A 26,518-nucleotide genomic window follows, 5' to 3' on the forward strand; every position below is an offset into this window, starting at 1 on the left:
TTATGTATGATTACCGGTTGTGAAGTGTTTATGTTTGCATGGTTTAGTATTAGAACAAATCACACGAATCGGTTATTATGCATGATTGAAATCGGATATGTTTATGTATGTTGGGTGTTTGATAATCGGCTGCCATGAATTTGAGTTGGATGGTGTTTGATAATGTTAATGATAATATTCTTGTTAGATCGGTTACATGATTATGAAATCGGTTATGATGTTTGATGTTGTTGATTCATAAAAATTGGGTGGTTTGGTTATTCATGTTATTCATACTAGGGTTCATAAGAATTTATGTTATTATTGCCTGTTTGATTGATAATACTCGGTAGGATTCATTGGAAACTGTTAGTTGATTGAATTATGGAAACTGATAATTGATTTGCATAAATGTGTATAACTGAATTGCATGAAACATGGAAACTGTTACACATCTGGTTGCGACTCGGATTGCGAGTCGGTACACCACTCGAGACCACAACAGCATGAACCGAAACCATGGTTGCGAGTCCAGTTGCGACTCGTAACCAGGCCATGACAAGCCGGGACCGGGGTTGCGAGTCCCGTTACGACTCGTAACCGGACCTTGCCAACTCGAAACCCTCAGTTGCGACTCGTAATCTCTGTTGCGACTCGAGACCACTTACATGCACACTGTTTTGGGCCTACATTGTCACGGGCCCAATCAATTGGGCCAAATAACTGGATTTATGCGATTGACTGCTAGTTGGACATGTGACTGATTGTTATTGGACTGCTTATATTATTTGGACCGAACACTTAGATTGTTTATCGGATTACTGATACGTGTACGTGTTTGCCATGACTGTACGTGATACTGTATACGTGTACTATTTGAACCGAACCTGACTTGTGTGGTAACCCTGTTAGGACGTGGTTGACCACCCTTAGTTCAAGAGTCTTTTAATTGTGTATCTGCCGAGCAAACCAAGGTGAGTTCACACAGCCAAGGCATGGGATTCCCGGGTTGGGAATTGGGTTGGATATGTTGAATATGGAATGATTACTCGTACTTACGCATTCTCTAGACTATAGACCATCGTCCTCGGGTTAGTCAGGACACGTTACGTAAAGCCTACGTAACCCAGTATGTTTGCCAATTGTCTCCCGGGTCGGGAGGACACGTTACGTAAAGCCTACGTAACCCAGTTTAATTGCCATTTGTCTCCCGGGTCGGGAGGACACGTTACGTAAAGCCTACGTAACCCAATACCATCTACTGGCTTCCAGGTCGGAAGGCCACGCTGCGTAAAGCCTACGTAGCCCCCACACGTACCACTGTCCTCGGGGAAGGGCACGTCACGTAAAGCCTACGTGACCCTGTACGTTTTCCTGTTCTCGGTAAAGAAGAACACATGGTCGGAAGTTAGTCTAGTAAGTACCGTTAATGAGAAGCCCTCATTAGCCAGGATAAACATGGGAAGCCCCCACCAGTATTATGAACACAAGGTTTGGGAAGCCCCCACCTTTAGTACACACTAGTATGGAAAGCCCCCACTAGCTATACTTATGCACTATGTTATGAACTTACTTTCTGTGAACTCGCTCAACTAGTTTGTTGATTATTTGCTGCATGCCTTGCAGGACCTTAGGTACATTATGGAGCTTGCACAGGGAGGAGCAGGTCGTTGTGGGATACGGATCATGAACTTATTCTGAACTTATAACTATTTTGGGATTACATACTATGCTTCCGCTATTTAAACGATGTTTGGTTTTGGAACATCAATCATGTCATGATGATTTACAATAATTACTTTTATTATTAAATGCTATGTTTGATATGATTGGTGGCTTGATCCTGGTCAGTCACGCTCCCAAGCGGTGGTACTCCGCGGGTGGATTTTGGGGGTGTGACAGATTGGTATCAGAGCCATTGGTTATAGAGAACTTGGTTTTAATATGGGAAAACGTTTTTATTAAAACCGGACTATAACCAGAACAGTGCTCACAACGATCCACAACGACGCTTCGCTCCACGTGCAAGACTCGACATCTTAGGTAATAAGGTTTATGTTATTGCCTGTTTGCTAGAACTGTTTAGAACTTTGCTCGCATTACGTTTAGATACACATGATACTATAGCATGAGAAACCCTACGTGCTTACACTTTTCTGTCATCGCCCTATTCGCGAACCATTCTTACCTATGCTACTTGTCACAATGAAGATCATGTCTGGAAGAATCAACATGACACAAGCCCAGCTAGAGACTCTCGTTCAAGCTCAAGTTGCTGCGGCAGTTGCAGCAGCTCAAGCAGGTAGTATATCCTGCAGTATAGGCACACACTAGGATCTTTAGATCCTACATTAACTCTCGTATATAACTTCGTCCTATTCGTACACAATAGGTCAACACGCGCAGCAGCCTGTCTGCACATTCAAGAACTTCATGGACTGTCGTCCAAATTCCTTCAGTGGCACCGAGGGGGCAGTGGGACTCCTCCATTGGTTTGAAAAGCTAGAATCTGTATTCGAAATGTGCGAGTGCCCTGAGGCTCGCAAGGTCAAGTTTGCCACCGGCACTTTGGAAGGGATAGCACTGACTTGGTGGAACGCCCAAGTTCAGATCTTAGGGTTGGCAGCTGCTAACGCCACCCCATGGAACGATTTCAAGGAACTCATCAAGCGTGAGTATTGTACACGTGAAGATATTCACAAGTTGGAAGACGAGCTGTATAATCTGAAAATGGTTGGATCAGAGATTGAAGCGTATACGAAACGGTCGAATGAGCTGGCTGTTCTGTGTCCAACTATGGTGGACCCTCCCTACAAGCGTATTGAGATGTATCTCAAGGGTTTGGCGCCAGAAATCCAGAGCCACGTTACTTCGGCTAATCTTGACAACATCCAGGAGATCCAGCGTCTTGCTCATCGCATCACCGATCAGGCAGTGGATCAGAATAAACTGCCCAAGCGTGTTAATGCTACTGCTAACGTCACCACCTCAGTTACTCCTGCTACATCTGGTGACAGTAAAAGAAAGTGGGATGGAGATTCCAGCAGAGGCTCAGCATCCGTTCAGTCTCAAGCTCAGCAGCTGAAGATTGACCACTACCAGAGTCCTAGTCAGCAATCCTCTGGTAGTCACAGACAGAGGAGATATCAGGGTAGTCAACCTAGGTGCCACAATTGCAACAGGCATCACCACGGCCCATGTAACAAGGGTCGTTGTCAAAGGTGTCTTAAGATGGGTCACGAGGCCAAAGACTGTAGGAGCCCTCGTCCTGCGAATCAGAATCAGCAGCCTCAGCAACCAGCTCCACAGAACCCACAGCAGCAGCAGCAGCCACAGCGTGGAAACCGGGGATGTTTCCAGTGTGGGGCTGAAGGTCACTTCAAACGCGATTGCCCTCAGTTGAACCAGAATCGCAACAACAATAACCAGGGCAACGGGAACAACAACGGCGGGAACAACAACAATAATGGCAACGAGGCAAGAGGTCGAGCTTTCGTTTTGGGAAGAGGAGACGCAGTGAACGATCCCAATGTGGTTATGGGTAAGTTTCTCCTCGACAATATTTATGTTACTGTTTTGTTTGATTCGGGTGCGGATACAAGCTATATGTCTATGAAAATGTGTCAACTGCTAAAACGTGCACCAACACTTTTACCCACCAAACATGTAGTAGAGTTAGCTAACGGTAAAAGTCTAGAAGCCACGCACGTAGTTCAGGGTTGTGATCTTATCTTAGCTGGCCAAGCTTTCTCTATCGATCTCATTCCCATAGTTTTGGGTAGCTTCGACGTCGTGATTGGGATGGATTGGCTATCCCAACACCAGGCAGAAATTTTATGCAGCGAGAAGATTATTCGCATTCCTCGTTCAGGCCAAGAACCTCTTGAAGTACAAGGTGACAAGAGTGGTGCAGTGGTCGGCATCATCTCTTTCTTGAAGGCTCAGAAATGCTTACGTAAGGGTCACACTGCCATTCTGGCACTCGTTACAGACGCATCAGCAAAAGAAAAGAAATTGGAGGATATTCCAATTGTACGCGATTACCCTCAGGTGTTTCCTGAAGACTTACCTGGCTTACCGCCTCATCGTCAGGTCGAATTTCAAATCGAGCTCGCTCCAGGAGCAGCACCCATAGCTCGCACACCATATCGTCTAGCTCCATCAGAATTGGAAGAACTGTCAAAGCAGCTACAAGAGCTCTTGGAAAAGGGTTTCATTCGTCCAAGCTCTTCGCCTTGGGGAGCTCCAGTACTTTTCGTGAAAAAGAAGGACGGTACGTTCAGGATGTGCATCGACTACCGTGAACTCAACAAGGTGACGGTGAAGAACCGTTATCCTCTTCCACGCATTGACGACTTATTCGACCAGTTGCAAGGGTCGTGTTACTATTCGAAGATAGACTTGAGGTCTGGTTATCATCAGCTGAGAGTCCGGGATGAGGACGTCTCCAAGACAGCCTTCAGAACTCGTTATGGCCACTACGAGTTTCTTGTCATGCCATTCGGGTTAACGAACGCGCCTGCTGTATTTATGGATCTTATGAATAGGGTGTGCAAACCCTACCTTGACAAGTTCGTCATAGTATTCATCGACGACATTCTGATTTACTCCAAGAGTCAGGAGGAACACGAGCAGCATCTTCGCCTTATATTGGAACTCCTTCGAAAGGAACAGTTGTACGCCAAGCTTTCTAAATGCGACTTCTGGCTTCGTGAAGTCCACTTCTTAGGCCATGTGGTAAACAGGGATGGGATCCATGTCGATCCATCCAAGGTAGATTCGATCAGGAACTGGCCTGCACCGCGTACACCAACGGAAATACGCCAATTTTTGGGTCTGGCAGGTTACTACAGACGGTTTATTAGAGACTTTTCGAAGATTGCTCAGCCGCTTACGTTACTAACACAGAAGGGTGTTACCTATCGCTGGGGAGAACCCCAGGAGACTGCTTTCCAGCACCTAAAGGATAGACTTTGCAGTGCACCTATCCTCTCATTGCCAGAGGGCACAGATGACTTCGTGGTTTATTGTGATGCATCCATTCGGGGACTGGGATGTGTGTTAATGCAGCGCGACAAAGTTACTGCTTACGCCTCTCGTCAACTCAAGGTTCATGAACGCAACTACACGACGCACGATTTAGAGCTGGGAGCTGTTGTTTTCGCGCTTAAGATATGGCGACACTACCTGTACGGTACCAGGTGCACGATTTACACCGATCACAGGAGTCTCGAGCATATCCTTAAGCAGAAGGATTTAAACATGCGTCAACGACGATGGGTCGAGTTACTGAACGACTACGAATGCGCTATCAAGTACCATCCGGGCAAAGCCAATGTTGTGGCTGATGCCCTCAGTCGGAAAGACACTTTACCGAAGCGCGTGCGAGCGCTACAGCTTACGATTCAGTCCAGTCTTCCTGCACAGATACGAAATGCTCAGGTAGAAGCATTGAAGCCCGAAAACGTCAAGGCTGAAGCCTTACGCGGCTCACGACAACAAATGGAACAAAAAGAAGACGGCGCCTACTATGTAACGGGCCGGATTTGGGTCCCTCTTTATGGCGGTCTACGCGAACTTGTAATGGACGAAGCACACAAGTCTCGCTACTCGGTACATCCAGGGTCGGATAAAATGTACCACGACATCAGCACTACTTATTGGTGGCCTAGTATGAAGGCCCACATCGCTACATACGTTGGAAAATGCTTGACCTGTGCGAGAGTCAAGGTGGAATATCAGAAACCAGCTGGCCTACTTCAGCAGCCTAAGATACCTCAATGGAAATGGGAAGGAATTTCCATGGATTTCGTTACAGGCCTACCCAGATCCCAGCGTGGGAATGATACCATATGGGTGATCGTGGATCGACTCACTAAGTCTGCACACTTCCTACCTATAAAGGAAACGGATAAGTTCTCCACTCTCGCAGACGTATATCTTAAAGAAGTTGTTTCGAGGCACGGGGTGCCCACATCTATCATTTCGGATCGCGATGCACGATTCACGTCAGAGCTATGGCAAGCGATGCACAAATCTTTCGGCTCACGATTAGACATGAGTACAGCATATCACCCTCAGACGGATGGGCAGTCTGAGCGAACGATTCAAACTCTTGAAGACATGCTTAGGGCATGCGTTTTAGATTTCGGCAACGGCTGGGAAAAACATCTCCCTTTGGTGGAGTTTTCGTATAATAATAGTTATCACACCAGCATACAAGCCGCTCCATTCGAGGCATTGTACGGGCGTAAATGCCGGTCACCTCTCTGTTGGGCAGAGGTGGGGGATAGTCAGATCACGGGTCCAGAGATTGTAGTGGACGCCACAGAAAAGATTGCACAGATACGACAACGCATGGCGGCAGCACGCGACCGTCAGAAAGCCTACGCGGACAAGCGTAGAAAGCCATTAGAATTTGAGGTCGGGGACCGGGTTTTATTGAAAGTTTCACCCTGGAAGGGTGTGGTTCGTTTTGGCAAACGGGGCAAACTAAATCCGCGGTACGTCGGACCATTCGAAATCATAGAAAAGATTGGCAAAGTAGCATACAAGTTGAATCTACCAACTGAACTCGGGGCAGTTCACAATGTCTTTCATGTATCGAACCTAAAGAAGTGCCTATCAGATGAAAACCTCATCATTCCTTTTAAGGAACTCACTATCGACGAGCGGTTGCAGTTCGTCGAGGAACCAGTTGAAATCACGGACCGGGATGTGAAGGTCCTCAAACACAAGAGAATCCCTCTTGTCCGAGTTCGTTGGAACTCCAAACGTGGTCCAGAGTACACCTGGGAACGCGAAGACAGGATGACAGAAAAGTACCCCCAGTTATTCGAAACCAATGCTACCACTACTGAGGCTGAAGCTACTACTTCGGAATTTCGGGACGAAATTCCAGATCAACGGGGGAAGGATGTGACACCCCAGGAAAATCAGTGAACAATACAGTTTACCTAGCTTCCTCAGTGAGTGCATACTAAATTTCGGGACGAAATTTCCAATTAGTTGGGGATAATGTGACAACTCGAACTTTAGACTTACTGTGATGTAACGTTACGTGTCTACGTGATACTTGACTAATGAATGTTATGTGAATCTTGTGATTATGTTATTACGTGAGTAGTGTTTACTATATGTGTTTGTATATTAAATGAGCCAAACCGCACATGATGTTCTAAACGCATAACACTACACATCACTCGCACAAGGCCGTTTGGGCCTCATTCTTGTGCACGGACCATTAGGGCGGCCCATGTGGGGTTTCGGCCCACTTCCCTTCATACGTATACATACACACATCCTTAGGGTTTTGTTTTCCTTTCACAACTTTGGCAACCTAGATCACACACACTTTCTCTCTTTCTCTCGCAACCGGAACCGGGATCAAAGGCAGCCAAACACCCGTACCTTCGAAGCTTTTCTTGATTCGGATTGTTCTTGTTCGGAATCTATTAATCGGTTAGTGCCTTATTATATATGCTGTGGTTTATGTATGATTACCGGTTGTGAAGTGTTTATGTTTGCATGGTTTAGTATTAGAACAAATCACACGAATCGGTTATTATGCATGATTGAAATCGGATATGTTTATGTATGTTGGGTGTTTGATAATCGGCTGCCATGAATTTGAGTTGGATGGTGTTTGATAATGTTAATGATAATATTCTTGTTAGATCGGTTACATGATTATGAAATCGGTTATGATGTTTGATGTTGTTGATTCATAAAAATTGGGTGGTTTGGTTATTCATGTTATTCATACTAGGGTTCATAAGAATTTATGTTATTATTGCCTGTTTGATTGATAATACTCGGTAGGATTCATTGGAAATTGTTAGTTGATTGAATTATGGAAACTGATAATTGATTTGCATAAATGCGTATAACTGAATTGCATGAAACATGGAAACTGTTACACATCTGGTTGCGACTCGGATTGCGAGTCGGTACACCACTCGAGACCACAACAGCATGAACCGAAACCATGGTTGCGAGTCCAGTTGCGACTCGTAACCAGGCCATGACAAGCCGGGACCGGGGTTGCGAGTCCCGTTACGACTCGTAACCGGACCTTGCCAACTCGAAACCCTCAGTTGCGACTCGTAATCTCTGTTGCGACTCGAGACCACTTACATGCACACTGTTTTGGGCCTACATTGTCACGGGCCCAATCAATTGGGCCAAATAACTGGATTTATGCGATTGACTGCTAGTTGGACATGTGACTGATTGTTATTGGACTGCTTATATTATTTGGACCGAACACTTAGATTGTTTATCGGATTACTGATACGTGTACGTGTTTGCCATGACTGTACGTGATATTGTATACGTGTACTATTTGAACCGAACCTGACTTGTGTGGTAACCCTGTTAGGACGTGGTTGACCACCCTTAGTTCAAGAGTCTTTTAATTGTGTATCTGCCGAGCAAACCAAGGTGAGTTCACACAGCCAAGGCATGGGATTCCCGGGTTGGGAATTGGGTTGGATATGTTGAATATGGAATGATTACTCGTACTTACGCATTCTCTAGACTATAGACCATCGTCCTCAGGTTAGTCAGGACACGTTACGTAAAGCCTACGTAACCCAGTATGTTTGCCAATTGTCTCCCGGGTCGGGAGGACACGTTACGTAAAGCCTACGTAACCCAGTTTAATTGCCATTTGTCTCCCGGGTCGGGAGGACACGTTACGTAAAGCCTACGTAACCCAATACCATCTACTGGCTTCCAGGTCGGAAGGCCACGCTGCGTAAAGCCTACGTAGCCCCCACGCGTACCACTGTCCTCGGGGAAGGGCACGTCACGTAAAGCCTACGTGACCCTGTACGTTTTCCTGTTCTCGGTAAAGAAGAACACATGGTCGGAAGTTAGTCTAGTAAGTACCGTTAATGAGAAGCCCTCATTAGCCAGGATAAACATGGGAAGCCCCCACCAGTATTATGAACACAAGGTTTGGGAAGCCCCCACCTTTAGTACACACTAGTATGGGAAGCCCCCACTAGCTATACTTATGCACTATGTTATGAACTTACTTTCTGTGAACTCGCTCAACTAGTTTGTTGATTATTTGCTGCATGCCTTGCAGGACCTTAGGTACATTATGGAGCTTGCACAGGGAGGAGCAGGTCGTTGTGGGATACGGATCATGAACTTATTCTGAACTTATAACTATTTTGGGATTACATACTATGCTTCCGCTATTTAAACGATGTTTGGTTTTGGAACATCAATCATGTCATGATGATTTACAATAATTACTTTTATTATTAAATGCTATGTTTGATATGATTGGTGGCTTGATCCTGGTCAGTCACGCTCCCAAGCGGTGGTACTCCGCGGGTGGATTTTGGGGGTGTGACATGTATACATAAAAGAATAATACATGGTTAAATAAATAACCAAGTAGAATGAATTGTATAAAAGAAGTTGTTTGTAAAACAATGTCTTGTGAAAGATATGGTATTTGTATAAAATGTTATATGTCTAAATTGAAATGATTCAAATAATGCTACGATATATAATACCATACAAACGCTTATATATAGGAAGTACCAACGGCGTATCCACCATGCTTGTATCATATTACACACGTCTCGTTACTTAAATCACTTAAACAAACCACCCATGTGTAAAGTCCATGTGTACACCAATTGTCAAAAAGTCCTCGTATAAGCCATTTCAAATGTTAAAAGTCTAAATGTAGTCAAGTAATGTGTAGCAAATGTTATGTATTGTAAGTAAAGTATTATCACATAATACAAATGTAGAAATGTACAAAACAAAGTATTTTGAATATATCAAAAGGTTATGTTTTGCAAAGTAAATGCATGTTACATTGATACAAACATTTATGTGGTAAGTTAACGCATACACTCAAGCCTTGAGACAGTTGGAAAACCCTAAGTCAAGGTTATCAAAAGAAATGTTTTCGGATTCAGTCATTCCTTACATCCAAACAAACCCGGGATGTCAGGAATGGGATTTGTCAAGTCCTATGTACCACTACTTACTACCGAGCGGCGTAGCTAATGCTAATGAACGTATATAAGTCCCGTTCATGCAAACCAAATGTTATAGCAAATGTGCACATGTTATATGAAAACACTGTACTAAGTATGCTAAGTTAACATACAAAGCAGAAAAGTCGTGTAAATCAATGTGCTAGCATGCTATCAGTCAACATACATAGCAGAAATGTAAAGTAAAACAATGTACTAAGTACGCTCACAATGGACATACATAGCATGAAATGTAATGAAATCATGTACTATAATGTACTAATGAACATAATAAGCATATGATATGAAATCATGAAAGGCACGAAAGTAACAAGTAGGCACATGTGTTTCACCCCAAAACAGTTTGAAAACAGTAATAAAGGTGTATATGTACTCACATATACACCTTGAAAACATTTAGAAGATGGGGTTCAATGTACTCACTTGGGATTGCTTTGAAGTCCTTGTATAACAACCAAACAATGCTAGAGATCACGGATATCAAACGGCACCTTAATATAGGTAACTATGTTAATATACCGGACCTAAATCGGAGGATTGGATAGGATGAGGGTTCGTAAACCAAACGAGTATGGAGACTCGTGTAATATGGTTTAACAAAGCCTACATACTAAAATGAAACCTAACCTAAGTGTTTACGACCCATTTCGACCCGTTTAGGTAGCTTATGCTACTTTAACGCGTCGTTTGCGTGAATCGCGTTTGGAACGGCTAACGTCGTGACCATAAGGTATAACCTCGAAAGGTTATTCCCTATACAATTATGGTCACCTAATGTACTTGGTCGGATCCTAATGATCGACCAAATGGGTCGGGTTCAAAAGTATAAGCGATTGTTTAGATCGCTTACCTTACGACCCTTTATAAGCACTAAACTAAAAGTGACGAGCTAAGCATGTTAAAACATACTTAACTAAGTTTAGAAAACAGGTTTGGTATCAAAACAAACGGTTTTGATACCTATGAGTAGTTTGTTCACAAAATACGCAAGAATGCGTATTTTGGCCGAAACTACGACTCGTCACTGAGCCTAGATAACGTGGTAATCAGTAGGTATAGTCACTATGGACTATAACCAATGTGATCACGCTCACGTTATGAAGTTCAAACGAACTTCGTGTTGACCATAAACTGGTCAATGCAGAAAGTCAAACAAAGCTTGACTTTCGGACTCGAAAAGCGAATAAGAGAACGAAAGAACACTTACGAAGGGTCCCCGAAAGCTAATCTTGATCCAGGAGCTCAGGTATGAAGCAATGGGATCAACTTAGAGCTTTTAGATCAGACTTGTGGGTTTTACACCAAAATGGGGGGGGGGGTATTTATATGATATGCAAGACCGTTAGGATCGTTTCTTGAATATCGTGCCTTGATCTTACCCGTACACTTGTCGAAATGTTGTGGTAGCTTATTTTGCCCCCACCAGAGGGATTTGACATGTGGCGTTGCCCTTTGGGTGATCGAAAGGGTGTTGCAAGTTGATTAAAAACATTGAATCTGGTCTAGAAGGCTGATGCGGGCCATGTAAGAGTTCACCCTAGGCTTACGCGGGCCGCCTGGGAGTTCTGATCTGCAACCAACTTTCAGAAATGACAGTTTAGGTCCCTGTTGTGGTTTGGGGCCATTTCCGACATGTTTAAGGCCTGTTAAGCCATCTTTAAGGCCCTAAAATGATGCTTGAACATTGAGGACCTGAAACATGCTCAAAAATATGCCAGATGTCGGTTCGTTTGGTCGTACGATCGCCATGTTCAGTTAATTACGACGGAATGCGCATAAGCGCGAAAAACGATCCAAATGACGCGACGAATGGATTTTTCTCATGCCAAACACTAAGGCATAATATTATGATGCTTACATAAATTCTTGGATGTCAGGATGTATTCAGAACGTAAGATATGCGCGAAAATGCAAACTTATGCACTTTTTGACACTTTTAGTCCTTGAATGATCCAAAAGTTTATTTTAGCACACCGAACCCCTCAACGCCTATTTCTAAGCTATGTAAAGGATATTTATGGTGTGTTTAACTTATGGTCATGTTCCGGAGTGTCTGTTACAGTTCAAATTGGCATACTTTCGCAGTTTGTCAATTTTAGTCCCTGTAGGCGAATTAACTTGTTTTTGCCATACCAAAGCCTTCAAAACTTATTTCTAAGTTATGTAAAGGTTATTTAAGGTATGTTAAGTATATGTTGATGTTTCGGAGTATTTGTCGCATTAAACTGAGTACGTTTACGCGCCACTTTGCGTATAATTCTCCAGAAAGCGATGTAGAGTTTGAAATTGAACAAAAGTCAAAACATGAAAAATGTAAAACATAATCAAACAAAATTGGGATCAAATAACATTGTTTTATTGATAACTGAACTGTTCATAAAGATTTCGAGCACAAATGTTACAGTCTCCCCTACTTGTGGAAATTTCGTCTCGAAATTTATTTAGAGGAAACTCGTGGAAAAAGATGCGGATACTTCGCCTTCATTTGATCTTCGCGTTCCCAAGTAAACTCGGGTCCACGTTTAGATTCCCATCGAACCTTGAACAAAAGAATGCGCTTGCGTTTAAGCCACTTGACTTCACGTTCCATGATTTCCACCGGTTTCTCAACAAATTTCAGTGTTTTATCAACACGAATTTCGTCAAGCGGTATGTGGAGGTTCTCATCAGCTAAACACCTCTTGAGATTGGACACGTGGAAGGTTGGATGAACATTTCCAAGTTCAGGAGGTAACTCAAGTCTGTAGGCTACCTTACCGATTCTTTCGACGATCTTGAATGGTCCAACGTATCTAGGTGCAAGTTTTCCTTTCTTTCTGAATCTGATCACACCTTTCCAAGGTGAGACCTTAAGTAATACACGATCGCTGACTTGAAAACCCAAGGGCTTGCGTTTTAGGTCCGCGTAACTCTTTTGACGGCTTCTAGTTTTCTGGAGGTTATCACGAACTTTCTTAACCTTATCAGTTGTCTCTAAAATGAGGGCAGGTCCAGTAAGCTGAGCCTCACCGATCTCATTCCAGCAGACTCGTGAATGACATTTTCGACCATAGAGAGCCTCGAAAGGAGCCATGTTGATGCTGGATTGATAACTGTTGTTGTAGGAGAATTCAATCAATGGAAGATGTGAATCCCAACTACCACCAAAATCGATCACACAAGCTCTAAGCATATCCTCCAGGGTCTGGATTGTTCTTTCAGACTGACCATCCGTTTGCGGATGATAAGCTGTGCTCAGATTAAGTTGGATCCCCATAGCAGATTGCATGGTTCTCCAAAAATGAGAAGTGAAGCGAGCATCTCTGTCAGAAATGATGTTCAAAGGAACACCATGTCGAGCTACAATTTCATCTACGTAGATTTTAGCAACTTTGTCAGCCGAAGAATCCTCACGGATTGGCAAGAAATGCGCTGATTTAGTAAGACGATCAACAACTACCTAGATGGCATCGTGACCTTTCTTTGTGCGCGGGAGTTTAGTAATGAGATCCATAGTAACGTTTTCCCATTTCCAAACTGGGATCTCTGGCTGTTCCAATAATCCGGAAGGACGCTGATGTTCAGCCTTAACCTTAAGACAAGTAAGGCATTTCAATACATATAAGGCAATGTCTTTCTTCATACCAGGCCACCAATACTAAATACAAAGATCCTTATACATCTTATCTGAGCCAAGATGAATAGAATAACGAGACATATGGGCTTCATCCATAAGCAAGGTACGAAGATTATCTTGGCTTGGGACCCATAAACGGTCCATGAAGTAATACGATCCATTGTCCTTCAGTTCCAGATCAGGTGTTATGTGATAGGGAAATTCCTTATCCATCAATCCTTGTGAAACACAAGATTGTTGAGCCCGAGAAATACGTGCTTGGATATCGGATTGAGCTTGAATATCAGATTGAACACGAACACAATGAAGCTTAGTACGTTCCTTGCGACTCAAAGCATCGGCTACGACATTCGCCTTACCAGGATGGTAGCGAATTTCGCAGTCATAGTCGTTTAAAAGCTCCACCCAACGGCGTTGCCTCATGTTGAGTTCTTTCTGATTGAAGATATGCTGGAGACTTTTGTGGTCCGTGAAAACCACACATTTTGTACCGTACAAATAGTGTCTCCAAATCTTAAGAGCGAAGACAACTGCACCCAACTCAAGATCATGAGTGGTGTAGTTCTTCTCATGTATCTTCAATTGCCTCGATGCGTATGCTATGACTTTGTTTCTTTGCATCAGGACGCAGCCAAGACCCAATTTAGATGCATCGCAATAAACGACGAAATCATCATTGCCTTCGGGCAAAGTTAGAACAGGCGCGTCACAAAGTTTTTGTTTCAAAGTCAAAAACGCTTCCTCTTGCTTGAATCCCCAATCAAATGGCTTGTTCTTCTGAGTTAGAGCTGTTAGAGGAACTGCAATCTTTGAGAAATTTTCAATGAAGCGGCGATAATAACCCGCTAGACCAAGAAAAGAACGAACTTCAGTAGGAGTAGTAGGCGTATCCCAATCCTTAATCGCACTGATCTTGGAGGGATCTACATGAATACCTTGTTCTTTGACAATATGTCCTAAAAATTGAACTTCTTTAAGCCAGAATTCACATTTGGAGAATTTGGCGAAAAGTTGCTCTTTCTTCAGGAGTTCCAAAGTAAGACGAAGATGTTGCTCATGATCAGCTCGCGTCTTAGAATATATCAAAATGTCATCAATGAAAACGATGATGAACTTATCCAAATAAGGCTTGAAGACCCTATTCGTCAAGTCCATGAAAACAGCAGGAGCATTAGTCAAACCGAATGGCATGACTGTGAACTCATAATGCCCATAACGAGTGCGGAACGCCGTCTAGGGAATATCTTCTTCATGCACACGGAGTTGATGATATCCAGATCGCAGATCAATCTTTGAAAATAAGAAGCGCCTTGCAATTGATCAAAGAGATCATCAATGCGAGGTAGGGGATATCGATTCTTGATGGTAGGCTTGTTAAGCTCACGTTAATCGATACACATCCTAAAAGATCCATCCTTCTTCTTGACAAAAAGAACGGGAGCACCCAAGGGTGAAAAGCTAGGATGGATAAAACCTTTGTCGGAGAGTTCCTGAAGCTGCTTAGACAACTCTTGCATCTCAGACGGTGCAAGACGATATGGAGCTCTGGCAATGGGATTTGCACCAGGTACGAGATCAATACGGAACTCGACTTGGCGTGCTGGGGGTAGACCAGGTAACTCTTCAGGAAATACTTTAGGATAATCCCGAACAACAGGAATATGTTGAATAGACTTACCTTTGCCCTTATCTGCTACAACATGTGCCAAAAATGCCACATAGTTCTTTCGCAGATACTTCCGAGCTTTAAAACAAGACATGAGTTTGAGACCACCAGCAGGTTTCTCACCATGAACCTGTAGGATCTCACCTGTCAAAAGCGGCATACGAATGATCTTCTCGAAACAAACTACCTCTGCATGATGCTTGGCTAACCAATCCATGCCCACAATTACGTCGAAACTTCCAAGTTGCATAGGCGTGAGGTCAATGGGAAAAAGATGGTTGTCAAGGTTCAACTGGCAGTTGCGGAGAACCGAATCAAGAATAATGGGTTCACCACTAGCCACTTCTACTGTCAATGGTTTACCTAGTTTCGTTCTAGACACGCGAAGTAATGGTTCAAAAGATAACGACACAAAACTCTTATCGGCACCGGAATCAAAAAGAACAGATGCTGGCTGATTATTAATAAAGAACGTATCGTTCACCACATTATCATCTTCTTGAGCCTCTTGTGCGTTCATGTTGAAGACTCGACCTCGAGCCTGAGCCTGATTCTGATTCTGGTTGGATAGCCTTGGGCACCGGTTTCTATAGTGGGTTAGATCCCCACAATTGTAGCACGAACCAGGAGGAAAATGAGGTCGTGCAGCTTGACCTTGTTGCTGAGCAAGAGGCTGAGCAATTTGTTGGGCTGGGTTCTGAACTGCCTGATTCGGGTTAGCAGGAATGCGGCAGGTGGCAGCAAGATGACCATTTCTTCCACAGTTGGTGCATTGCGACACTGAACATGTGGTGGGTGATGGCCGTTACACCTGTTGCACAAAGGTGCATTGCCAAGATAAGGCTTCTTGGCTAGTGGTTGCGCATGCTGATTTGGTGCAGCTTGGGCCTGTGCAGTAACGGCATAGTTTTGGGAAGCCTTCCGCTTCCTAGACCCCTTTGAGGAACCAGAATCCTTTCACTTCTTGTTTTGACCTTTATTGTTATCCTCGTTGTCAGATGCCTGATTCTTACCCTTGTCGCCCTTTTTGTGCAGCTTTCCCTTTCGAACCTGCGACTCAGTCAATGTCGCTGCTAACTCGATCGCCTGACGGAGTGTGGTAGGGTTACTACCAGTAATGATGTCTTGTACCGAGTCAGGTAGGCCGTCGGTGTACCTTTCGATAACCTTGTCGAGTGGGGTAACCATTGTTGGGCAAAGCAGACTCAACTCCTCAAACCTATCAGTATACGCCCGGTGCTCGCCACTGTATTGTTTTCAGTCATCAAACTCTTTCTCCAAAGCTCTTTGTTCATAACGAGGACAGAACTCCCTCATCATAAGGGCCCTAAGTTCAGCCCATGTCTGTGCTAGAGCAACTTCTGCACCACGGTCTCTCATTACCCCGTTCCACCACGTAAGAGCCCTCTTCTGAAACACACTCGAAGAAAACTCGACCTTTGATTGTCAAGACACTGCACGTGACGGAAAGAATTCTCAATGCTCTCGAACCATTGAAGAAGCCCAGTTGCTCCCTCAGAACCACTAAACTTGAGTGGTTTAGCCAAGTTAAAATTCTTGAAATTGCATGGAGCATTGTTGTTGTTGTTGGCTTGGTTCCATTGAGCAAAGAGATTTGGAAGTGCAGCAGCCATTTGCTGTGCAATAATTTCTACCAGTTCGGCATTTGCTACCTGATTGTCGCGTCGAGGAGGCATTCTAAAAGAGGAAAACATGAAAGGAAACGAGTGAGACGATTGGATGAAGAGAATGAGATGAAACAGTTTCAACAAAAGCAAAGATGGTGGTTATTTGTCCGCATCGCAAAGCAAACAAACGACACACGGTGTCTGATCAAAGTATATGGGTCAAAAATAATGTATCACAAAGACATGCTCGCCTATAAGTGAACACTCACCCCAAGAGTTCCCAGGTAAGAGTGACTGGTCCGATTATGTGGATTTGTACGAACACTCTAGCCTTAGAAAGAAAACCCGGGGTACAGGCATTCACTCTTCCAGTTTGCGCGTGTTCACACTATTAAAAACCCAAAACTTTGACGAGATTTTTGAAAATTCAAAGGGGTTCAAAACCATATAACAGAGGGTTCAAAACCTAGTAATCAATCATCCTAGAACAGATGATTAATTTTCAAAGCGGATTCGGAATCGATGTTTCTCGTTGTGGTTATCACCTAAGGATAGGTGAAGTGCATGTTTTAAAATCTAAACACTAGATAACTTGTGTTAGGGTCCTAGAAAGTTATAGTCTAGGTCAAAGTATTAGTAATAACCTAATTCCCTATAACCATTGGCTCTGATACCAACTTTTCTGTCACACCCCGACCACGTGGGACAACCAAACGTGGCGGAAACGTCGGGGAGTGTTGTAACAGAATTAATTGTTTCACAACCACGGCATACAAAGTTACGTTTTATTTATCAACAAGAGTGTTACATTGTCTCAAAACATGATATAAAGAGTTCAGAACATAATTAAACTAGTTCTATCTTCATTTTAAGTCTCTAACCCACAGGTCCGCCCTAGTGTCGCAATCATCATCCTAAGCGATAGCTCCTGAAAACATATGTGAAAGTAGGTACGTCAGCATAAAAATGCCTGTGAGATACATAGGTTTGTGAAAATAGGATTCATGACTTAAGATTAAGAAAATGTTTAATAAAATTTAGTCATGAACCTTGTAATTTGTTTTGTCTTGTAAATCATTTGAAAAGCGATAAGATCAGATGATATGTATACATAAAAGAATAATACATGGTTAAATAAATAACCAAGTAGAATGAATTGTATAAAAGAAGTTGTTTGTAAAACAATGTCTTGTGAAAGATATGTTATTTGTATAAAATGTTATATGTCTAAATTGAAATGATTCAAATAACGCTACGATATATAATACCATACAAACGCTTATATATAGGAAGTACCAACGGCGTATCCACCATGCTTGTATCATATTACACACGTCTCGTTACTTAAATCACTTAAACAAACCACCCATGTGTAAAGTCCATGTTTAAACCAATTGTCAAAAAGTCCTCGTAAAGCCATGTCAAATGTTAAAAGTCTAAATATAGTCAAGTAATGTGTAGCAAATGTTATGTATTGTAAGTAAAGTATTATCACATAATACAAATGTAGAAATGTACAAAACAAAGTATTTTGAATATATCAAAAGGTTATGTTTTGCAAAGTAAATGCATGTTACATTGATACAAACATTTATGTGGTAAGTTAACACATACATTCAAGCCTTGAGACAGTTGGATAACCCTAAGTCAAGGTTATCAAAAGAAATGTTTTCGGATTCAATCATTCATTACATCCAAACAAACCCGGGATGTCAGGAATGGGATTTGTCAAGTCCTATGGTACCACTACTTACTACCGAGCGGCGTAGCTAATGTGAATGAACGTATATAAGTCCCGTTTATGCAAACCAAATGTTACAGCAAATGTGCACATGTTATATGAAAACAATGTACTAAGTATGCTAAGTTAACATACAAAGCAGAAAAGTCGTGTAAATCAATGTGCTAGCATGCTATCAGTCTACATACATAGCAGAAATGTAAAGTAACACAATGTACTAAGTATGCTCACAATGGACATACATAGCATGAAATGTAATGAAATCATGTACTACAATGTACTAATGAACATAATAAGCATGTGATATGAAAGCTTGAAAGGCACGAAAGTAACAAGTAGGCACATGTGTTTCACCCCAAAACAGTTTGAAAAAAGTAAAAGAGGGGTATATGTACTCACATATACACCTTGAAAACATTTAAAAGATGGGGTTCAATGTACTCACTTGGGATTGCTTTGAAGTCCTTGTATAACAACCAAACAATGCTAGAGATCACGGATATCAAACGGCACCTTAATATAGGTAACTATGTTAATATACCGGACCTAAATCGGAGGATTGGCTAGGATGAGGGTTCGTAAACCAAACGAGTATGGAGACTCGTGTAATATGGTTTAACAAAGCCTACATACTAAAATGAAACCTAACCTAAGTGCTTACGACCCATTTCGACCCGTTTAGGTAGCTTATGCTACTTTAACGCGTCGTTTGCGTGAAACGCGTTTGGAACGCCTAACGTCGTGACCATAAGGTATAACCTCGAAAGGTTATTCCCTATACAATTATGGTCACCTAATGTAGTTTGTCGGATCCTAATGATTGACCAAATGGGTCGGGTTCAAAAGTATAAGCGATTGTTTAGATCGCTTACCTTACGACCCTTTATAAGCACTAAACTAAAAGTGACGAACTAAGCATGTTAAAACATACTTAACTAAGTTTAGAAAACAGGTTTGGTATCAAAACAAACGGTTTTGATACCTATGAGTAGTTTGGTCACAAAATACGCAAGAATGCGCATTTTGGCCAAAACTACGACTCGTCAATGAGTCTAGATAACGTGGTAATCAGTAGGTATAGTCACTATGGACTATAACCATCGTGATCACGCTCATGTTATGAAGTTCAAACGAACTTCTTGTTGACCATAAACTGGTCAATGCAGAAAGTCAACCAAAGCTTGACTTTCGGACTCGAAAAGCGAATAAGAGAACGAAAGAACACTTACGAAGGTGCTTGAACATTGAGGACATGAAACATGCTCAAAAATATGTCGGATGTCGGTTCGTTTGGTCATGCGATCGCGATGTTCGGTTAATTACGACGGAATGCGCATAAACGCGAAAAACGATCCAAATGACGAGACGAATGGATTTTTCTCATGCCAAACACTAAGTGTGACACCTGGGTCACTGAGACCATCAAACAAATACCAAGCCAATGAAATATTGTATTTCATACTTGGGATCTGTATAAAAATGTGTATCTTTTGCACATATCATCTCTTGTTCGATTTTAAGCTCTAAATCGCTTTCTAGAAGGTTATACGCGCGCTGATGCGTAAATATAACCAGTTTAATCCAACAAACACTCCAGAATAGTGAAATAGGCTTAACATACCTTAAATAAACTTTACATAACTTAGAAATATGTTTTGAAGGCTTTGGTATGGCAAAATCAAGTTAATTCGCTTACAGGGATTAAATTTGACAAACTGCGAAAGTATGCCAATCTGAACTGTAACAGACATTCCAGAACATGACCATAAGTTAAACACACCTTAAAAATCCTTTACATAGCTTAGAAATAGGCTTTGAGGTGTTCGGTGTGCTAAAATAAACTTTTGGATCATTCACGGACTAAAAGTGTCAAAAAGTGCATAAGTTTGCACTTTCGCGCATAACTTACGTTCTGAATACATCCGGACATCCAAAAATTTATGTAAGCATTAAAATATTATGCCTTTTTATGTTTGGCATGAGGAAAATCCATTCGTCACGTCATTTGGATCATTTTTCGCGCTTATACGCATTCCGTCGTAATTAACCGAACATCGCGATCGTATGACCAAACGAACCAACATCCGGCATATTTTTGAGCATGTTTCATGTCCTCAATGTTTAAGCATCATTTTAGGGCCTTAAAGATGGCTTAACGGGCCTTAAACATGTCGGAAATGGCCCTAAACCACAACAGGGACCTAAACTGTCATTTCTGAAACTTGTTTTCTGATCTGGACCTCCAGGCGGCCCGCGTAAGGCCAAGATGAACTCTTACACGGGCCGCATCAGCCTCCCAGACCAGATTCAATGTTTTAATCCACTTGTAGCAACCTTTCAATCCTCCAAAGGGCAACGCCACGTGTCAAATCCCTATGGTGGGGGCAAAATAAGCCACCACAACATTGCGACAAGTGTATGGGTTAGATCGAGGCACGATATTCAATAAACGATCCTAACGGTCTTGCATATCCTATAAATACCCCCCCCCCATTTGGTGTAAAACCCACAAATCTGATCAAAGAGCTCTAAGTTGATGCCATTGCTTCATACCTGAGCTCCTGGATCAAGTTTAGCTTTCGGGGACCCTTCGTAAGTGTTCTTTCGTTCTTTTATTCGCTTTTCGAGTCCAAAAGTCAAGCTTTGTTTGACTTTCTGCGTTGACCAGGTTATGGTCAACACGAAGTTTGTTCGAACTTCATAACGTGAGCGTGATCACGATGGTTATAGTCCCTAGTGACTACACCTACTGATTACCACGTTATCTAGGCTCAGTGACGAGTCGTATTTTCGGCCAAAATGCGCATTCTTGCGTATTTTGTAACCAAACTACTCATAGGTATCAAAACCGTTTGTTTTGATACCAAACCTATTTTCTAAACTTAGTTAAGCATGTTCTAACATGCTTAGCTCGTCACTTTTAGTATAGAGCTTATATAGGGTCGTAAGGTAAGCGATCTAAACAATCGCTTATACTTTCGAACCCGACCCATTTGATCGATCTTTAGGATCCGACCAAACACATTAGGTGACCATAGTTGTATAGGGAATAACCTTCCGAGGTTATACCTTATGGTCACGACGTTAGGCGTTCCAAGCGCGTTTTACGCGAACGACGCGTTAAGGTAGCATAAGCTACCAAAACGGGTCGTAATGGGTCGTAAGCACATAGGTTAAGTTTCACTTTAGTATGTGGGCGTTGTTAAACCATATTACATGAGTCTCCATACTCGTTTGGTTTACGAACCCGCATCCTATCCAATCCTCCGATTTAGGTCCAGTATATTAACATAGTTACCTATATTAGGTGCCGTTTGATATCCGTGATCTCTAGCATTGTTTGGTTGTTATACAAGGACTTCAAAGCAATCTCAGGTGACTACATATACCCCTCTTTTACTGTTTTCCAAACTGTTTTGGGGTGAAACACATGTGTCTACTTGTTACTTTCATGCTTTCCTGTTTTCACATCATATACTTGCTATGTTCATTAGTACATTTATAGTACATGATTTCATTACATTTTATGCTATGCTATGTATGCCCATTGTGTGCATACTTAGTACATCACTTTACAATACATTTTATGCTATGTACGCCCATTGTGTGCATACTTAGTACATCACTTTACAATACATTTCATGCTATGTACGCCCATTGTGTGCATACTTAGTACATCACTTTACAATACATTTTATGCTATGTACGCCCATTGTGTGCATACTTAGTACATCACTTTACAATACATTTCATGCTATGTACGCCCATTGTGTGCATACTTGGTACATCACTTTACAATACATTTCATGCTATGCACGCCCATTGTGTGCATACTAAGTACATCACTTTACAATACACTTATGCTATGTACGCCCATTGTGTACATACATTGTTTTACATTGCATTTCTGTTGCATATGCTCATCCAGCATATGAACACATTATACTACATTTTGAACCGTTGTAACCATTCGACTATGTGAACCGTCTTAACCCTTTGATTATATGAACCGTTTGTAACTATTGAACCGTGTGAACCAGTTGTATCTGTTAACATGATTTACATTTGATAACAGACACTTGACTATACATAAACATTTCTACAATTGTTAAACATTTCATCTTGATGGTTTGGTTTGAGTAAGTGATTTAAGTAACGAGGCGTATGCAATATGATACTAGCACGGTGGATACGCCGCTGGTACTTCCTATATATAAGTGTTTGTATGGTATTACATATCGTAGCGTTATTTGAATCATTTCAAATTGAGACATATAACATTTTATACAAATAACATACTTTTCACTAGACATTGATTTACAAACAACTCATCTTATACAAACTCATTTTACATGGTTATCCATTTAACCATACATTATTCTCTTATCTAAACATATCATCCGATCTTATCGTTTTTCAAATGATTTACAAGACAAAGCAAATTACAAGGTTCATAACTAAACATTTTCTCAAACATAAGTCATGAATTCTGTTTTCACAAAACCTATGTATCTCACAGGCATTTTTATGCTGACGTACCTATTTTCACATGTGTTTTCAGGAAATGATGCGTAGGACTTATCAAGACATACTTAGGCGGACCTGTGCCTTAGTGAGTTAAAACGAGACAAGAACTAGTTAATTTATGTTATGTACTACTTGGTTCTTGTTTAAAACAATGTAAACTTTCATGTTTGATTAATAAAACGAAACTTCAATTGCCATGGATTTGAAACAATAAATTCTGTTACAGCACTCCCCGACTTTTCCGCCACGTTTTGTATGTTCTTCGTGGTCGGGGTGTGACAGAAAAGTTGGTATCAGAGCCAATGGTTATAGGGAATTAGGATATTAGTAATGCTTTGACCTAGTCTATAACCTTCCTAGGACCCTAACGCGAGTTTACTTGCGTTTAGTCATAAAACAATACCGTTACCTATCCTTAGGCGACGACCACAACAAGAGCATAAATTTCAAAACCGCTTTGAAAACTAATCATCTGTTCTAGGATGATTGATTATTAGGTTTTGAACCCTCTGTTATAAGGTTTTGAACCCCTTTGAATTTTCAAAACTCTCGTCAAAGTTTTGGGTCCTAAATAGAGTGAACACGTGCAAACTGGAAGAGTGAATGCCTGTACCCTGGGTTTTCTGACTAAGGCTAGAGTGTTCGTACAAATCCACATAATCGGACCAGTCACTCTTACCTGGGAACTCTTGGGGTGAGTGTCCACTTATAGGCGAGCATGTCTTCGCGACACACTATGAGGATCTATTTGCTTTGATTCAGCCTTTGTGTTGTTTGTTCGCTTCGTGGTTCAAACAAATGACCATCAACCATGATTACGGTCATTGTAACGTCCTATTCTTACCCAATGCCATTTCATTTGTTTTCTTTCTTGTTTCTCTTTTAGAATGTCTCCTCGACGCGAAAACCAGATAGCGACTGTCGAACTGGCAGAAATCATTGCGCAGCAAATGGCTGCTCAATTCCCAAACCTCTTTGCTCAATGGAACCAAGCCAACAACAACAATAATGCCCCCGACAACTTCAAGACGTTCAACTTGGCTAAGCCATCAAAGTTTTCTGGGTCTCAAGGAGCGACTGCACTTCTGCAATGGTTCGAGAGTTTAGAGAGCACCTTCAGACATGTTCAATGTCCAAACGAGCGAAAGGTAGAATTTCGCATCTAGCGTCTTTGAGAAACGAGCTTTGACATGGTGGAATGGTGTGATGAGAGATAGGGGTGCCGATGTGGCACTGGCTCAAACATGGCAAGAGCTTCGAGCTCTGATGATGAAGGAATTCTGTCCTCGTCACGAGATCAGGGCCTTGGAAACGGAGTTCGACGATCTTAAGCAAGTTAGCGGTGAGCATCGAGCCTACACGGATCGTTATGAGGAGTTAAGTTTGTTATGCCCAAATATGGTTACGCCTTTGGATAAGGCAATCGAAAAGTACATTGATGGCCTCCCTGACTCAATACAAGACATTGTGACTGGTAGCAACCCTACTACAGTTAGACAGGCCATTGAGCTATCTGCAACCTTGACTGAATCAAAGATCAGGAAAGGTAAACTTTTCCGAAAAGGTGACAAGAAACCGGTCGAGGAATCGAACCCAATCGAGGAATCAAAGACCGTGGATGAATAGACTGGATCCCCTAAGAAGTCAAAGAAGCGAAAGACTTCTCGGAACTTCGCCATGGTTACTCACAATGGTCAAGTCGTCCCCAACCAACCAGCTCAACCCCCTGCTAGGAAACCATACAATGGAACTGCACCCTTGTGCAACCAATATAGCCTCCATCATCATGCCAATGTAATGTGCCGCAAATGCCAGACTTGTGGACTTATAGGCCATACAGCAAGAGTCTGCCCAGCTGCAGCTGCGCCAAACCCAGCTGGCAACAATCCTGCTCAAGGTCGTTTTCTACCAGGTTCTTGTTTCAACTTTGGCGAGAAGGGTCATTTCCGAAGAAATTGCCCAAAGCTTGCTAATGCAAATCCAGCACAGGGATGAGCATATGACTGACTAGAAGACAACATCGTTTACAAATAATCACGTCTTATGTATTATTTTCTTTTGTTGTCAAGGACCAAGAAACAGTTGTTATCGTTGTTTATAAATAAATCTTTTATTTACATTGCAATGTATTTATGTGGTTGCATGTATAAACAACATATCCCTTACAATACCGACAATCAAGGAACCGTATTCCTTGAAAAACAAACTACCCCCAAAATTCTCCCATTCTATGATCTCTTGCGTTTTTCACGAAATTCCTAAGTACCCATTTCTTCTAAGGAAACGAAGTACAAGGCGCAAGTTACAACACAAGACGAATACCCAAAGTACCACTGTAAATCCTTAATAGGGTACCTAGGGGTATTTTCGTAAATCCTGAAATTGATGTGTTCCTTAATTTTAATATTACGTTTCTTTGAAAACAAAATCAAATTTTTGGGAGATCTTCCTATCTTTCCAGATAGATCCCAGAGGACATTGTAGCCCATCGACTGGTTTCCATATCCATTCTCAATCGATAACAAATTAATAACAAATTAATAACAAATTAATAACCAAGTTAAACAACTATGTGATTATGTGCTTATGTGTTCCTTTTTATGTTTTTGGTGTAATCCAAGTTTTTGTTATCAAAATCCTCGTAGAATCTTCCATATCTACGAATAAAACTCCATAATTAGACCCCTTGAATGGCCCAGTTAAACAAATTGATCCAAAAATCTGGTTAGGAATATCATGTGATGATATAGCTGGAAAGACTCCTTGGTGGTCTAATTAAAGAGATCATCTGTCGATCTAATTAAAAGGACCCTATGGTAGTCTAGTCACCCTCATCACAGGTTTGATTTTCCTCCCCTAAACATTACTAGACAAACTGTGCGGACTATGCAAGGAATTACGTAATTATGGATGCATACATAATTATGGAATTTAGTGCACAGAAACCACAGCGAGCTTTGTCATGTGCCTAGAAGTTAACTCTATTCATTTCCGTTTCTGAGGAAGCACCCGTTGAAAATGACTCCGTTTGTTCATTTTCGTTTCTGAAGATTGTCCGTTGAGGAAATGAATATCCGTTTGATTATCCTTTTCATTTCCATTTCTGATGAAGCACCCGTTGAAAATAACTCCGTTTGTTGATTTTCGTTTCTGAAGATTGTCCGTTGAGGAAATGAATATCCGTTTGATTATCCTTTTCATTTCCATTTCTGATGAAGCACCCGTTGAAAATAACTCCGTTTATTGATTTTCGTTTCTGAAGATTGTCCGTTGAGGAAATGAATATCCGTTTGATTATCCTTTTCATTTCCATTTCTGATGAAGCACCCGTTG

Source organism: Helianthus annuus, chromosome 7, assembly GCF_002127325.2.
Source record: "Helianthus annuus cultivar XRQ/B chromosome 7, HanXRQr2.0-SUNRISE, whole genome shotgun sequence".
NCBI lineage: Eukaryota > Viridiplantae > Streptophyta > Magnoliopsida > Asterales > Asteraceae > Helianthus > Helianthus annuus.